We start from the raw sequence: 16,495 nt of genomic DNA, 5'->3' as shown, positions 1-16,495 counted from the left end.
GAATAGCTTGAAAACATGTGATCTAACCACCTATTTTCAATGCCTCTGCAAAAGTGCTTATTTACACTTGCTTCAACTTTAACACACATTAAAGCGCCTACTGCTTCAAAATCCTTTTTTTTATGTGTTTTTGATGCTTCGGTGATGCTTCAGTGATGCATTTTTGAAGCTTGGCAAATGCCCTGTGTGTGTTGATATTCAATTTGTTTTAAAGAGGCACAGTAGAACCCCGGCTCAGTAGATCTCCAGCTTATTAGTACCCCTGTTCACTAGATCCACAGCTTATTAGTTCCCTCGTTCAGCAAATCCCCCACTCAGTAGTACCTCCAGCATTGCTGATCCCCCACTTAGTAGTAACTACCAGCTCTGTTGATCCTCTGGTTTGCTGATCCTCCTCTCTCTTTTCAGTCCCCACTCCCAGGCTGTTCACCAGATCTGCTAGTTTCTCCTGCTCCAGCCCCAAGCTCTGCTGATCCTCTGCCACTCAGTCCTCTCTCTCAGGTCCTCACTCACCTTCCACTATAGCATTCCCATGTTGTACACCACGTGTGCTGTCTGCTAGTTGCTCCGCTCCAGTCCAGACCCCGCTCACCTTTCTGCTCCACCCTGCACACCAGATGTGAGGTCTGCACCAGACACTTCCAGAGTATATTCCAGAATACATGAACCGGAAGTGACTGCTGGTGACATCTTTCCAGTTCGCTTGTTGGTTGCAATGCAGGATCAGCTTCAGGATCAGCTTCAACAGGAACTGGCCAAGATCCGAACTGTATATGGCTTGCATTAGAGTAACATGGAGAGTAAAGCTGCGTACACACGAGCGAAATATGTCCAACAGAAAAAGTTTGACGGAAGCTTTTCATCGTCTATTCTGATTGTGTGTAGGCCTCATCGGACCTTTTCTTTCATAAATTCTGACGGACCTAGAAATGGAACATGTTCTAAATATTTCCGACTGAACCAATTCCTATCGGGAAACCCGATCGTATGTATGCTGTTCCGATGGACCAAAAATGACGTATGCTCTGAAGCAAGTACGAGATGGAAGCTATTGGCTACTGGCTATTGAACTTCCTTTTTCTACTCCCATCATAAGTGTTGTACGTCACCTCGTTCTGGACGGTCGGACTTTGGTCGGACTTTGGGTTGAACGTGTGTAGGCATGACCGCTTGAATGGAATTCCGTCGGAGTTCCGTTGGAGAAACCTTCGGAGTTTATTCCAACGGCAAAACCGGTCGTGTGTACGCGGCAATAGTGTTATTAATGGGTTTTTGTGAGGTGTAATGTTAGGGTTACAAAGATGGTTAATGTTAGGGCTACACGAAGGGTTTATCCTAGGGCAGTGATGGCGAACCTTGGCACCCCAGATGTTTTGGAACTACATTTCCCATGATGCTCATGCACTCTGCTGTCTAGTTGAGCATCATGGGAAATGTAGTTCCAAAACATCTGGGGTGCCAAGGTTCACCATCACGGTCCTAGGGTTACAGGGAGAATTAGTGTTATTATTGAGTGTATGGGGAAGGTAAGTGTTAGGGTTGCAAGATGGGTTAATGTTAGGGGTACAGGTAGGGTTGATGTTAGGATTACGAGGGGGGTGCTTAATGTTAGGTGGTGCACAAGAAATGGGCATTTAGCGAAGGTCTCCTAAAGGTACAATATCATCAAATATACACAACTTTTTTATATAAAATTAATGTTTTATTACATTACATTATTTTCCGTTCCTCCCTCCCTCCTTCTTTCCCCCTCTGTTTTTTTTTTTTTGCTGTTTGTGTGTGTGTGTGTGTGTGTGCTTCCCCTTCATGTCATGGGACAGGGTAAGATTCGCATATGTTTATATGTATTTAATGACACATGTATTTACTGCACTTATTTGTTTATGAATACTAGGTATACCCAGTCAGATGATGAGATTGAAGCCCTGAAGAACCGCGAAACATGTAGGCAAGCTCTACGTAAAACCTGACTGCTGATATGTGGGCTTGTTGTTGCCCAATGGATGATATGTCATCTTTCAAGCATTTTTTGCAATAACAATTTTCTTTTATATGAATAAGTTGTGTATGTTTAATGATATTGTACATGGGGCGTGGCCTGACGAGGCATGTGAGCAGACCTGCTGCACGGAGCTCCCGCTGAGAATCCTGCTTAATATCCTTTCCTCACCACCGAAATCGCCCGTTTTTGCCCCAAAGAGCTTCCTGATACCTCCTGGAGACACCCGGTACTGACAGGTGATCGTTTAGTGCTGATGATGACCCGGGGGAACCGAATGGAGACCGAGGCCTGGGAGTCCCAAGCTGACCAAGATGGCGCCGGCCGGTCTCAGCCTCCTAAAGCACAGCGCGGCCTGGAAAAGAAATCCGAACAGGGGGGTAAGTCCAGTAAACTCCCTAAAGGCAAGGAACAACCCAGGGACATGCTTTATTATACCCAAAAGCTGGCCGGACATTCTACTTCTCATATACCTGACTCCCCCCAGCCTAACAGGGAAGATACAGGCATGCTAGATGACACAGTGCCATTAGATCTGCAGCAGGATCTCATGTCTGACCCATCTGACTCCCCCTCAGAAGACAGTATACAGCCTTCTTTGAGTGATATCCTGCATGCTGTGCATAAATGTACTGCCTCAGTTGATGATTTGAAGGAGAAATTTGGGGGTCTGAAAGAAACAGTATCCCTTATGCGCCAAGATCTGCAAAAAATCAGGGAAAGAACCACAGCAGTGGAGGGCCGGGTGAGCGAAGTGGAGGACCAGTTGCCCCCCCTTAACAGAGATGTCAGGATGGCCACACAAAACGCCTTTCAAGCCCTTAATAAAACTGACGAAATCGAGAACCGTCTGCGACGCAACAATGTGCGCATAGTGGGACTCCCTGAAAAAGTGGAAGGACGTGATCCCACTACTTTCATTGAGGAATGGCTGCAGGAAGTCTTTGGCAAAGAAGCTTTCTCTCCCATCTACACAGTGGAAAGGGCCCATAGAGTGCCCCCACGCCCTCTCCCCCCTGGGAACCCCCCAAGATCAATGCTGGCCAGGCTCCTGAATTACAAGGACCGTGAGGTGATACTGAGACTGGCCAGGGAAAAAGGCAGCATTAAACACAATGGCACTAAAGTATCCTTTTACCCGGACTTCTCCGCCGAGGTACAACGCAGGAGGTCAAAATTTATGGAAGTGAAAAAGAGGCTACAAAGGCTGCAGCTATCCTACGCAATGATGTTCCCGGCTAAGTTGAGAGTAGCGGCAAACGGACAGAACCACTTTTTTGAAAATGCGCAAGATGCAACATCCTGGTTAGACCAGAATGAGCAAGCTATACGCCACCAGGGTCGAGAAGAAGGAGCCGGTTAAACCAGAGAAGACAGAAGAAATGCGAGAAAAAGCAGGGCGTCCATTTTCCTGTTCATGTTTTTCATTTAGAAGAGGAACTTTACCAATTGCTTACGCAGCGAGTGACTACCACTGGAAATATTGTTATATTTTTTTCAACCAGTTATTTCCACTTGCAGCACAGACCCTCACAGGGGAAGTCACTGTGCAGAAAAAGTAGAAGATGTTTGAAGCCATGGGATACATGGCTAATGCTGTATTGTCCTGTTGGCATTCACAATCAGGACAGACCACGTAGCCCGCAGTTTCGGGACGGTTCTGGAGGTATGCGCCACAGGGTGGCAGGACCCAGGGCCCTCAACACAGTCTGTTCCTACTCTTGTTTTGTTTTTTTTCACTGTTTTGCCGCGCAGTTGCGCGAGATTATCCACCCTTCAAGAACACCTAGCTTCCATTGGGACAATTTTTCAATGAAAAAATGTTTTTTGATGAATCACATTCTAATGCTCATGGGTAACCATATAACCAGATCAGCTCTGACTTCCAGAAGAATATCCTTTAAATGTATCTTTGAATATTTGCAATGGTATCCACGCCCATAGTATCATGGAATGTGCGCGGAGTGAATGACCCCTTAAAAAGGGTCATGATCTCCTCTGGTTTGCGCAAATTCCATCCGGCTATTATTGCCCTCCAGGAGACACATCTCCTGGGGGATAATGTGGGCTGCCTGCAGTATGCCTGGGTGGGCAAGTCTTATCACTCCACTCACACCGCCTACTCTCGTGGGGTGAGCGTATTGATACACAAAGCTCTGGCATACCAGGAACTGGACTCACTGGTGGATGGTGCTGGTAGATATGTTTTCATTTACTGTAAAGTGTACACCTTAACACTGATTATAGCCTTTATATATATCCCACCCCCGTTCTCACGGGAGGTGCTACAGCTTTTGTTGATGTACCTGGCGGGCAAACCTGATGTCCCACTGTTAATCATGGGAGACCTTAACTGCTACCTTGACCCAAAATTGGATAGGCACCCCCCAGTCCATTCTCCTGGAGGTGGGAGGGGCACGGCGCTCAGCCGCCTAGTTACGGAACTGGGCTGGACAGATTTCTGGCGCATCCGTAACCCTAATACAAAGCAGTTTTCATGCTTCTCCAAAACTCACGGATCCCTATCCCGTATAGACCTTAGTATAGGCACTCCTAATTTGCTAGAATATATCTCTAAGATAGAATACTTCCCTCGGGGAGTGTCTGACCATTCACCTGTGGCTGTGTGGCTGAGTGCCCAACCCCCTACCTCACTACCTAAGGCGCCATGGAAACTCAATGCTTTCTGGCTGAAATTATTTAACTCCCCAGAACGAATTTCTAGTCAAATAGAATTATTTTTCAACTCTCATAAACACTTAATAGATACAATTCAAACCTGGGTAGCCTTTAAAGCCTACCTCAGGGGAATATTTATTGCTGAAATAGCAATGGTCAATGATATTGTACATATCAGGAGACCATCGCTAACGCGCATTTCTTGTACACCTTCTAGTTTTTTCTCCTGGGTTGATAATCTCTTGATAATCTCAGTAACGCCCCTCCTTTACACCATATTACTCATATTTCTTGGCTTAATGTTAGGTTTACAGGGAGGGTTGCTGTGAAAGTGGCCTTAAGGTAAGAGATTGCTTTTTGCAACTCAAGCTCTACAGCTCCCAAGTTGGTGGTGTTCCCTGTGTGAGCAGAAATACAAAAGTTCAGTAAATTTTTATTTAAATTTGCCTGATAATTTGTAGCCTACTGTACAGGTGAAACAATAGAAAAGTACTGTTTGCTACCTTGAACATACACACAAGCTATACTTTAATTCAACTAATAATGATCATTTTCAAAAACTACCATCATAAACATGCTTTACAATATAATTTCCTTAGTCTGCCAAGCAAACAGTGACAGAGTACGGTTCTGTATGGGAGACAAGCCACCACAAATAGCGTATAATGTGTCTCCTCACAATTTTGTCTCCCATGATTAACATTTCCTTCTTTCATTAGAAATTCATTTTCTGCCTTGTTTTTGTCTTCAATTAGCGCAAATGTCTTTTCCCCTGGGTTCAATTAACCTCTAGCAGGTAAACAGCTTATCTCATTTCAAATTCTGCATAATGTGCGCACAAAGTTTATTCTTTCACAGGTTAAAATTAAGCTTTCCTACAGCAAGTCTGGAGCTGTGGATTAAAAAAAAAGTATCAAATAAAAATGTTCCTATCAGTACCTTTTCTATATTTACATATTACGTTTCCTGCGCATGAAGTATCAGCTCTTCGACTTACAATCTGCTTGAAGGGAAGACAGTTATACGATAAGATAATTCAACCATTTAAATGCAACCATCCTTTATCTAACTATGTACATGACAAATAAAAAACAGTTTACATAATTTATTAAAACTATGCTTGAATAAAATAGTAATTAGGTAACTAATTAAGGGAAGGAAACCCAAACGCTCCATTCTCTATATTATAAGAAGATATCTAATTATCACACTTGTCAACACAGGAAAATCAGTTGTTTATATGGCCATGTCCATATGCTCTAAAGAAGTATGTACTAAGCAGAGTCTGCTTGTCCTGAGAACATATATCCAAACAAGAAAACTCGCTGCTCCAGGTGAGATTAAATGCCTGAAGATCTGGACAGGTGCCCGCCTCGGCTCGCCTACGCATGTAGTCAATAATAGAAGAAATGGCCGCACTCCGTACTCGATCAAACATCAGAACATCCCAAGTGTTGACAAAAGACAGAAAGCTGCTACAAGGGATGGGATGTTCTAAATAAAAAAGAGTTTTGATCGAGTACGGAGTGCGGCCATTTCTTCTATTACTGAGAACATATATGGTGGTCCACAAGTGCAGACACAAACCATAGATGGCACAAAGATTTTCTTAAGAAACTAAAATATTATTATAAGAGTAAAGCCTCGTACACACGATCGGATTTTCTGCAGAACAAAGCCTCGGACTTTTGTCCGAAGAGCGTTGGCCAAAAACTTTTCTTGCATACAAACTGCACACAATTGTCAGCCAACAAACATGAAAGTAGTCATGTGATAGACATACTACGAGCCAATAAAGAGGAAGTTTAATTGTCAGGCCCTATCCTTTGGGCTCCTTCTGCTAATTTCATGTTAGTAGAAGTTTGGTGAGTGTTGATTCTCGCTTTTCAGTTTGTGCTTTTCAGTTTGTTTCTGAACAGCCGTTCGTCAACCAGACATGTTGCGGAATCAGAGGAGATAACATGTTATTTATTATTGGCCTTGGAGTTATTGCTTTGACCCAAGTCCAGTCTAGGAACAGAAGGAGAAGGATTTCTTGGATTTTCTTGCTTTATTAATCGTGACCAATTATGTCATATGCCTTTGCTGCGGGAGCTCCAGGAGAATAATCCGGATGATTTTCGAAATTATTTCCGGATGACGGACTCCTGTCTTCACTCTTGGCATTGTTGACCCCCTATATTAACCTCCCTGGCGGTATGATTATTTCGGATTTTAGGTGCTGAAAGCGGTACCATTATTTTGCATGGAAATTTGGCGTTTTATATTGTAGGTCTGTAAATCTTAACAATAACACACTTAAATCTGTCCAAACCAGAGTCTAGTAGATATCCCGGGTATGATAAAGTTTGAAACACAAAAACATAAATTATAATATAATAAATAAAAATAAATAATTAAAAAAAATTTTAAAAAATAGTAATAAAATAAATTTCTCCACAATTCACTATCGCTCAATTCTGCAAGTGTTCTAATTTACTATCGCTGTTTTCTAGCTGGTCTAAAGCCACTTTTGACGTAAAGGGACACTTTTTGGTTGCTATGGACAATCTCCAGTTTCCAGGCAGAAAGAACAGTGTATATCATGTAAAACTGCATGCAGGGCATGGGCCAAAGCACTGGGGACAAAAGGGATGTGAAATCATTTCATACAGTACTGTAATCTGTAAGATTACAGTACTGTATGTGTTATGATTTTGACAGTTTTTTGAATTTGCCGCCAGGCTCCGCCCCCGTGCGTCGCGACGCTCGCAGGGAACGGAGCCTGGCACGGAGAGGCTTCGGAGGAGGACGGAGCCCTCGGACACTGCGGGGGACATCGCAGGATCCCGGGGACAAGGTAAGTAACGCCGCCCCAGGATCCTTCAATGCGATCCCGAGTGTGGCTCGGGGTTACCGCTAATGGTACTGAATTTTAACCCCGAGCCACACTCGGGAATACCGCCAGGGAGGCTACGAAGCAGGACACATGCATAAGGCTTTTATTTAATTTTTTGGTTGAATAATGATTTGATTTGGTATATTTTCTATATTTTTGGATGCATGGAATGCACTTTTTGGTTAAGTTCTATTGGCAGATAGCATGTCTAATTTTATTTGTTTTTGTTTTTTTTCTTTTTAATGCACAATAAAAAAATTGTGTAGAATAATACTTGGCTATGTGTTTTACTTCAAATGACAGTTTGAGAGTAGGCAGTTACATTTAAAAAAATACAATGTAAAATTGACAAGGGACACCAACATAGTTGTATCTTTGATCTTAAAAACTACGGGATAATGGTGTTGTGGTAACTTGCCCAAAAAAAAAACAAGCATAATAATATTATTCTTGATATCACTAGAAAATAAAAGCCTTTTAAAATACGTTTGGCAGAACTCCATCAGTATCACCAGCAAAGCAGCTTCATTATTATTCCATTAAAGAAGAAGAGAATTGTGCGCTGCATTTCAAGATTTCATAATTTGCCATGTCACGAATGTTAATTCTCCATTACGAACGCAAGTTTACAAGACCGACCGCTTCTGGCTCGTCCTTGCTTCCAAGCATGCGTATTTGTACTTTGGACTTTTGTTCGACGGATTGTGTATACACGCTCGGAAAAACCGACAACATACCGTTGTCTGCGGAAAATCCGACAACAATTGTCTGAAGGAGTGTACAAACAGTCAGATTTTCCGCCAACAGCCTGTCATCACAGAATTCCCGTCGGAAAAAACGATTGTGTGTACGAGGCTTTAGACTACTTCTGGACTTGGGATTTTCCTCTCGTTTGGCATCCCATCTTTCATTGGAGCTCCATTGTGCACTTGGAGTTAAAAAAAGTATATCTAAAGCAATTTTTTTTTTGTTGGGTGAGTAGGAAATGGTTCAAATCCATGTGAGCTTTCTTTCATGTCCATTCCATTGAGTAGATTTTCCTTTAATTTGTTTCCTGTGAAATAACAGTAAGAAGAAATCTTTCTAGTAAGGTGTATGCACTTTGAGACAGGTGTCATTAAAACACATGTCATCATTTGAATCTTTCCTCTCTATTCTGGTTCTGGTATCATCTCAAAACTTTATCTTTTAGTCCTAGCAACATTGATTAACAAGACAAAGAGAAAGCAAAATTCTCCCTAACAGGGGCCAGACATTAAGGTGGCGCTAAAGGTGCAAGTTTTTTTTTTGTTACCTTTATGCATTCTATGCATTATCCTCCCTGGCGGTATGATTATTTCAGATTTTTGATGCTCAAAGCAGTACAATTGTTTTGCATGGAAATTTGCCGTTTTATATTGTAGGCCTGTAATTCTTAGGAATAACACACTTAAATCTGTCCAAACAAGAGTCTAGTAGACATCCCGGGTATGATAAATTTTGAAACACAAAATCATAAATTATAATATATTAAATAACTATAAATAATTATAACAAATAATAATATACCGTATATACTCGAGTACAAGTCGAGATTTTCAGCCCCTTTTTTTTGGGAAAGTGCCCCCCTCGACTTATACTCGAGTCACCGCCGTCTGCCTACATGATCAGCATGTCATGCAGGCAGACGGCGGCCAGCATGTGCTATTAATATTCGGCGGCCAATTATTGTTCAAAAGCCGCGCCTCCTCCTCGTCTGTGATAGGCAAAAAACTCCATTTCCCAGCAGTCAGTGTACAGCCTATCACGGACATTCTCTCATGCTCGTCTGTGGTATGAGGATGAGAGAATGTCCGTGATAGGCTGACCGCTGACTGCTGGGAAATGGAGTTTCCTGCCTATCACGGACGAGGAGGAGGCGCAGCTTTTGAACAGTGAATGGCCGCCGAATAGTAATAGCACACGCTGATCGGTGCAGAGCGGCACACGGAGGCATGCACAGGACACAGGTAAGATGCACACACACACAGACACATGCACACATACACAGGACACATACACAGGACACATGCACATATACACAGGACACAGGACACATGACACATGCACATATACACAGGACACATGACACATGCACATATGCACAGGACACATGCACAGGACACATGCACAGGACACAGGGAGGTATACAGCTGCAGATGGGCATTGTTGACCCTCTTTTTCCACTTACAATAGCTACTGCATTTCTCACCCTCGTCCTTATACTCAGGTCAATACGTTTTTCCCAGTTTTATGTGGTAAATTAGGGCCTCGACTTATACTCTGGTCGACCTATACTCGAGTATATACGGTAATAAAAATAAAAAATATTCAATAATGTAATCAAATCAAAAACACTAAAATTTACTCAGTTGCAGAATTGTCGCTGTCATTACTTTCAGTGTTTGATGACGAATTTCCCCACAAATCACTATCACTCAATTCTGCAAGTGATTCTAATTTATTATCGCTGTTTTCTAGCTGGTCTAAAACCGCTTTTGATGTAAAGGGACGCTTTTTGGTTGCTACGGACAATCTCCAGTTTCTAGGCAGAAAGAACAGTATATAAAATATATATATAATATGTTTTGTGTTTTTCCCTTTTTGAATTTGACGCCATGCTCTGTAACGCTCGCAGGGAATGGAGCTCTGCACTGTGATAGATCCGGCGGAGGACACGGCTCGCACACACTGCAGGGAGACCTGGGGACAAGACCTGGGGACATTGCAGGATCCTGGGGACAAGGTAAGTAACTTTGCCTGGATCCTGTGATGCAATCCCGAGTGTGGCTCGGGGTTACCGCTTTTGGTACTGAAAATCCACCCCGAGCCACACTTGGGATTAATGTTAAGGAGGTTAAGATAAAAAATACCCCCCCCCTAAATACTTACCTGAGCCCTGAATTCGATCCAGCGATGTGCACAAGAGCAGCGTCTCTCTCTCCTCATTGGACAGAAAAGCAGCAGTGGGAGCCATTGGCAGTGGAGAGAGCACGGGGGCTGCGCTCATACACAATATTCAAGGGTGGTGATATAGTGAGAAAAGAATCTATCATCACCATGCAGCCATGACTTCCGGTTTCCAGCAACAAGGCTGCATGGTGATGATATAGTTAGACATGGCATGGGACAATCTGACATAGTCGGATGACAGATTTTTTTCTCACTATATCACCACCCTTGAATATTGTGTATGAGCGCAACGCTTTTTTAATTGACTATAGCTCAAACCATAAAGACTTCTCATGCTGTCACTGTGGTGGGCTTTGTGGCTAGTGGTATCTTTGGTGGCCTCAGTGACCAATAAGAGTTGTGATCTGGGCCTGATTCCCCTATCGGGGGAGATGTTTGGAAGGCAACTACAGCATACTTTTTTTTCATTATTTTAAGTACATCGGCTATTTATGTAGTTTGTTTATACAGTAGGAACATCTTGATCCTGCATATTGACACCCTTGAAGAAGAGTTTGAAACTCCTACCTTGAAACTGTCTTTAGACAAACTGTATTGTGGACAGATATATGCGGATTATTTGCAATTAACACTGTGTTATGTGTACATGTAACAATTAGCCACAATCTATATTTGTATTCTTTTAATATGTCTTTGCATTAATAAAGATGGATTTTTTTTATTTACAGTGGAGAAAATAATGAATTGATCCCCTGCCGATTTTGTGAGTTTGCCCACTTACAAAGAAATGAATATATCTTAATATATATATTTGTTATCATAGGTGTATTTGAAATCATAGAGACAGAACAGCAACCGAAAATCCAGAAAAAACATGATACAAATGTTATCAATTGAGTTGCAGTTCAGTGAAAAGTAAGTATTTGATCCCCTACCAACAAACAATAATTCTGGCTCCCACAGACTGGCTACAGTAGGTGCTCATGTGATACACAGATTAGTCCTGTCTATTTAAGAAGGTGCTCTTAACTACAACTCGTTATGTGTATAAAAGACACCTGTCCACAGAATTTCTTTCTTCTATCCAAATTTTACCATCATGGGCAAGACCAAAGAGCTGTCAAAGGATGTCAGGGACAAGATTGTAGACCTGCACAAGGCTGGAATGGGCTACAAGACCAACAGCAAGAAGCTTGGTGAGACGGAGACAACTGTTGGAACGATTATTTGCAAATGGAAGAAATACAAAATAGCCATCAATCACCCTCAATCTGGAGCTCCATGCAAGATTTTGCCTCATGGGGTAAAGATGATCATGAGAAAAGTGAGGGATTAGCCCAGAACTACACAGGAGGCGCTTGTGAATGATCTCAAGGCAGTTGGGACCACATTTACCAAACAAACCATTGGTAACACAATAAACCACCTAGGATTTAAATCCTGCAGCCCCCCGCAAGGTCCTCCTCCTCAAGAAGGCACATGTACAGGCCCATGAACATCTAAATGATTCAGAGAAGTATTGGGAGAAAGTGCTATGGTCAGATGAGACCAAAATTAAGCTCTTTGGCATTAACTCAACTCGCCGTGTTTGGAGGAAGAAAAATGACTATGACCCTAAGAACACCATCCCTACAGTCAAGCACAGAGGTGCAAACATTATGCTTTGTTTCTCTGCTGAAGGTACAGGCTGACTTTGCCGAATTGAGGGGCCAATGGACGGGGCCATGTATTGTAAAATCCTGGATGAGAACCTTCTTCCCTCAGCCAGAACACTGAAGATGGGTCGTGGATGGGTCTTCCAGCATGACAATGACCCAAAACATACCGACAAGGCAACAAAGGGGGGCTCAAGAAGAAGCACATTAAGATCATGGAGTGGCCTAGCCAGTCTCCAGGCTTTAATACTATAGAACATTTATGGAGGGAGCTGTAACTTTGTGTTACGAAGCGACCTTAAGGATTTAGAGTATATCTGTAAAGAAGAGTGGACCAAAATCCCTCCTGAGATGTGTGCAAACCTGGTCACCAACTAAAAGAAATGTCTTACCACTGTGCTTACCAACAAGGGGTTCTCCACCAAGTACTAAGTCATGTTTTGCTTGGGGATCAAATACTTATTTTACTCACTGAGCTGCGACTCAATTTATAATATGTCTATCGTGTTTTTTCTGGATTTTTGTTTGATATCCTATTGATATGTCTCTATCATTTAAAATACACCTATGATAAAAATGATAGAACCAGTCATTTCTTTGTAAGTGGGCAAACTTACAAAATCTGCAGGGTATCAAATAATTATTTTCCCCACTGTACCGCTTGCATTATACATTTTTTGTCAATAATAGTCCCTCAAATAGAGGGAATTATTCTATTGTGTATGATATAGGGATGATGGCATTTGCATAGCATTCTATCATTTATACTGAGCTGCATTATATTCTGCCTGGGGTTTAGCTTTGAAGAGGAGTCTCAGGAGCCAAGGTGGGTAAACTGACCAATTCAATGGCACAAATCTACAATTTAATGAAAAAAGCCAAGTGTACTTAGGATTATCAGACATTCAATAGATCAGCAGCAAAAGCTACATTGCTGTTTTACTGTATACCATTATTACAGCCGAAATGACAGTTATTACTTTTGCTATTATTTTTTATTATTCCCTCCATCAAACATCATTGCTTTGCATTCTTCTCTTTGAGTTTCTGTGTGCGGCAGACAGGAATACAAACTCTTCCTACCTTTTTATCACAAGGTGATTTGCATGGTCATTGATTGGGGAAGTGATACGGCACTAAGGGACATTGATACAGGATTGGTTAACAGAAAACTGCAGCGCTTTCTTATTGTATAATCAGAGCCTTTACCAAAGGCCGACAGCAATTTGAGCTCCGATCAATATGGATGATTAAATGACAAAGATAAGATTTCCTATACCACACAATGAGCGCTACACAAAGCACACAGTACAACTCGAGTTCCATCATTCATAGTACAAAAAAAAAATGTTATGGCTTGGACGTAGCACATGTAATATATTAACCACTTGACCACTGGGCACTTAAACCCCCTTAATAACCAGACCAATTTTCAGCTTTTGGTGCTCTCACATTTTGAATGACAATTACTCAGTCATGCAACACTGTATCTATATGAATTTTTTGTCCTTTTTTTCACACAAATAGAGCTTTCTTTTGGTGGTATTTAATCACCGCTGGGTTCTTTATTTTTTGCGCTATAAAAGAAAAAAGACTGAAAAATCTGTAAAAAAATAAATTTTTCTTCGTTTCTGTTATAAAATTTTGAAAATTAGTAATTTTTCTTCATATATTTTGGCCAAAATTTATACCGCTACATATCTTTGGTAAAAATAACCCAAATTAGTGTATATTATTTGGTCTTTGTGAAAGTTATAGCGTCCACAAGCTATGGTACCAATATCTGAAAATTGATCACACCTGAAGTACTGACGGCCTATCTCATTTCTTGAGACCCTAACATGCCAGAAAAGTACAAATACCCCCCAAATGACCCCTTTTTGGAAAGAAGACATTTCAAGGTATTTAGAAAGATGCATGATGAGTTTTTTGAAGTTGTCATTTTTTCCCACAATTCTTTGCAAAAACAAGTTTTTTTTTTTTCTTTTTTTTTTTTTCACAAAATTGTCATATTAGCAGGTTATTTCTCACACACAGCATATGCATACCACAAATTACACCCCAAAACACATTCTGCTATTACTCCCGAGTATGGCGATACCACATGTGTGAGACTTTTACACAGCGTGGCCACATACAGAGGCCCAACATGCAGGGGAGCACCTTCAGGCGTTCTGGAGCACCCAGGCCAATTCTGACATTTCTCTCCTACATGTAAAAATCATCATTTATTTGCTAGAAAATTACATAGAACCCCAAAACATTATATATGTTTTTTTAGCAAAGACCCTAGAGAATACAATAGCGGTCATTGCAACTTTTTATCTCGCACGATATTTGCGCAGCAATTTTTGGAACGCGTTTTTTTTGGAAAAAAAACTGTTTTTTGCTTTAAAAAAAAACAAAACAGTAAGGTTAGCCCAATGTTTTTGCATAATATGAAAGATGAAGTTACGCCGAGTTAATAGATACCTAACATGTCACCTTTCAAAATTGCACACGCTTGTGGAATGGCGCCAAACTTCACCACTTAAAAATCCCCATAGGCGACGCTTTAAAATTTTTTACTGGTTACAAATTTTGAGTTACAGAGGAGGTCTAGGGCCAAAATTATTGCTCTCGCTCTACCGATCGCAGCGATACCTCACATGTGTGGTTTGAACACCGTTTTCATATGTGGGTGGGACTTACGTATGCGTTTGCTTCTGCATGCGAGCACACGGACAGGGGCGCTTTAAAAAATTTTTATTTTTTTTTATTGTTCATTTTACTTTATTTATTTTAGTTTGACACTTTTTTCCAAAAAAAAAATTTTTTTGATCACTTTTATTCCTATTACAAGGAATGTAAACATCCCTTGTAATAGGAATATGGCATGACAGGTCCTCTTTACAGTGAGATATGGGGTCAATAAGACCCCACATCTCACCTCTAGGCTGTTCCTGAAATAAAAAAAAAAAAAAAAAAAAAGATCCTGGCTTCGATCATAGCGGTGAGTCGGTAGAAGCACCGGAGGGCGGCGGGAGGGGGGGGCGTCCCTTCTCGCCTCCCGTAAGAACGATCAAGCAGTGTAACAGCCGCTACGATCATCCTTATGGTGTAGGGAATCGCCGGCTGAAAAAGATGATATCTGAATGATGCCTGTAGCTGCACCCATCATTCAGATATCCCCGCACAAAGTCAAGGACGTCGTATGACGGAAGGCGGGAAGTGGTTAAAACGCTTTTTTTTTTTTTAACACAAAGTTGTCCATTTATACAATATTTCTAACACATAGCATGTACATATCAAAAATGACCCCCCAAAATAGATTCTCCTACTCCTCCTGAGTACGACGATACCACATGTGTGAGACTTCCACAGCCTGGCCACATACAGAGGCTGGGTACGGCTGAGCATGGCTGGGTATTGCAGAGTATCGCCGAGTATGACTGGGTATGGCAGAGTATGGCTGGGTATCACCGAGTATTGCAGAGTATGGCTGGGTATTGCAGAGTATGGCTGGGTATCACCGAGTATTGCAGAGTATGGCTGGGTATTGCAGAGTATGGCTGGGTATCACCGAGTATTGCAGAGTATGGCTGGGTATTGCAGAGTATGGCTGGGTATGGCAGAGTATGGCTGGGTATGGCAGAGTATTGCGGGTTATGGCAGAGTATTGCAGATTTTTGTGGGGTATTGCAGAGCATGGCTGGGTATGGCAGAGTATGGCTGGGTATCACTGAGTATTGCAGAGTATGGCTGGGTATTGCGGGATATTTCAGGGTATTTCAGGGTATTGCAGGGTATGGCAGAGTATTGCGGGGTATTCCAGGGTATGGCAGAGTATTGCGGGGTATGGCAGAGTATCGCAGGGTATGGCAAAGTATTGCGGGGTATGGCAGAGTATTGCGGGGTATGGCAGAGTATCGCAGGGTATGGCAAATTATTGCGGGGTATGGCAGAGTATTGCGGGGTATGGCAGAGTATTGCGGGGTATGGCAGAGTATTGCGGGGTATGGCAGAGTATTGCGGGGTATTTCAGGGTATTGCAGGGTATGGCAGAGTATTTCGGGGTATTGCAGGGTATGGCAGAGTATTGCGGGGTATTGCAGGGTATGGCAGAGTATTGTGGGGTATTCCAGGGTATGGCAGAGTATTGCGGGGTATTCCAGGGTATGGCAGAGTATTGCGGGGTATTCCAGGGTATGGCAGAGTATTGCGGGGTATTCCAGGGTATGGCAGAGTATTGCAGGGTATGGCAGAGTATTTTGGGGTATGGCAGAGTATTGCGAGGTATTGCGGGGTATGGCAGAGTATTGCGGGGTATTTGCAGGGTATGGCAGAGTATTGCGGGGTATGGCAGGGTATGGC

Source organism: Aquarana catesbeiana, linkage group LG06, assembly GCF_042186555.1.
Source record: "Aquarana catesbeiana isolate 2022-GZ linkage group LG06, ASM4218655v1, whole genome shotgun sequence".
NCBI classification, from domain to species: domain Eukaryota; kingdom Metazoa; phylum Chordata; class Amphibia; order Anura; family Ranidae; genus Aquarana; species Aquarana catesbeiana.
The sequence above is the reverse complement of the archived record's forward strand: the minus strand, read 5'-3'. Positions refer to the sequence as shown.